Source organism: Cyclospora cayetanensis, unplaced genomic scaffold (genome assembly GCF_002999335.1).
Source record: "Cyclospora cayetanensis isolate NF1_C8 unplaced genomic scaffold, CcayRef3 CcayRef3_contig_195, whole genome shotgun sequence".
Classification (NCBI taxonomy): Eukaryota; Apicomplexa; class Conoidasida; order Eucoccidiorida; family Eimeriidae; genus Cyclospora; species Cyclospora cayetanensis.
In genome coordinates this window covers 7,524-9,768 of record NW_020312142.1, presented here as the reverse complement: position 1 = coordinate 9,768, position 2,245 = coordinate 7,524, and positions in this window count along the sequence as shown.

The following is a 2,245-nucleotide window of genomic DNA, read 5'->3' as shown; positions in this document are numbered from 1 at the left end:
GACCAACTGCGCGCAAATGCAGATATTCCCCGCATACGAATGCTCAAAATGTATACAGGGCCTCCAGATGCATACCATGATTAGCCGCACTGAGCTGGGAGGCTTCCATTTTTACACTTATGCGCAACACCGGTGGGGCTTTGACAACCTTCAGCAATGAGGCCTTGCTTCAAAGCATGAGTAACGCGTTGCAATGTAGGTGCGTACAAGTGTTTTATAGTGTAGGGCGGTAACGAGATCTTGAAATGTGAATGTAGGAGAAGACGGCAGAAGAATTGCAGGAAAAAATTCCGCCGGTGCTGTAACTTTCTGATGATGACAAGTTTGCAAAAAACACCGATTTTCTAAGTATTTTATAGTTCGTCCACCAGTGGGGCAGCTGGACCAAGTGAGCTTGAGAGGACTGAAGCAAGCATTGATCAGAGCGGAAGAGTGATGTTAACAAGAGCAGTAATGATGTGTGATGTTGTGACGGTGAAGTTATGACAGTGATAGGTGCAATCAATCATTCGTGTAGAAGCAGTTTCAGATAAGAAGGCCTGCACGTTGTTGCTTACTTCAGCAAAGGTTCACGCGCTACCGGGGTTGAGCATATCTTCCGAGATTAGACTAGAATTTTACAGGGCTCCTCTACTTTTGGTGAGCATACTATTCTACCTGGTGAATTCGCAAACCTTCTCTCTTGAAATACAATTTTCTCCAGTGCATATTTTGGCGCCAGCAACACAGTTATGAAAAACATAAACCTTTTAGCTAAGCGCTTGTTCGTACTCAAAGCTAGAGATCAGAAGTAGACGGTTGGAAACGTATCTCTATTATTCGCTTGGCTCTACGACGGGCAGGGCTTTAGCTGTTAGTCCACAACCAGCTCGCGCACCAGTGTGCGCCTACTTACGACTTCAACAGGCAATGTACTTTTGCTGCATATGTCTTGCGGCTCCGACGAGTCCCAGGTTTATTCTTATTTTGAGGAGGATCGTCTCAATCTCAGTACGGACACGTGGTTTCGGATTGTTTGTGGAGCATCTGCAAAGGCCTGTAAGGGATTTACAGCGTCTACAAGCATTCCACACGCACTAACCCATGAAGTATTTGCTTGTAGCTCGCCCGTACGTCAGTAAACTAATGAACTTTTCAGTCCTTGCTGTACCGCTTACACAGCATCACCTATTCAGCTTCAATACTTTACATCTACTGAAAGGACACATTACCCATAGAATGGAGGAGAAAGACTTTGCTTGCCTATGCATCTGCAAACAGACACTTAAATGAGGCTTGTTATTCATTTTTCTTATCAGCCGGATCAGCACATGCAACCGTGTGGCTTTTCAAGCATACAGACTGCGAGCCGCTTTAATTTAGATAAGTATATCTTTTGTGCACATTCTATCTACGACACACCGACTACAGTATTAATTGGGAGAAGACCGCTTCAAAAAATGCAATAAAGCTAATTATTTTGCATTCCTCACGGTGGAACCGCAACGCTGTGGATCTTTGTGTCAAGCCACAACAGGGCCATATACTTCGTTTGCTCTAACGTGTAAGCACATTGCTTAGCGCACCTGATTGGCTCCTTCACTGATGTAATGCACTTGTCCGCCATTGGCACCGTGCTACGAATATAGTTACCTTGTTGATTTCCAGGTCTTATTGAGTCTTGAGGGCTTGACGAATTGCACGTTCATGATACTCAGGAGCAAGTGAATATGATTGTTCGCACCAACTCTCATGTTCCAGCACATTGGAGGTGCGCCTAGCGTTGCTGGTGAGCGTCCATCAGTGTTCCAGCATCAATCACATGTTGAGGACATAGTTTTGCGTGGCAATTTGCTGACAAATGGCTGAACAACGCAAGCCTTTGAGTGACCCAGTAGCGTAACTTATTTCTTGTCCAAACCGTCAGCGCCACCCCAACTGACAAAAAAGGCTACAAATAGGGATCTCACTATGCACGGTTTCGATCAGTGTGCAATCAGCTTCTAGGCAAAAGGCTTTGTAGCAGTATTACCCAAGAGCGTTAGACCCTACGGTTATAATGCATAGCGTTGGTATATTCGAAGGTAAGCATGATTGGGAAAGGCCAAGCATACGTTTGCTGAAGGCTTTGTGGCCTTTCTAAAAACCGCAGATGCTGCGTGCTGATGGCGTATATAGCGGCCGCATCTGTAACTGAGCTGCTTGATTATTTAGGCATCATATTTTCTGAGAATGATGCAAACATCTATTTGCTTGTGGAAAAATG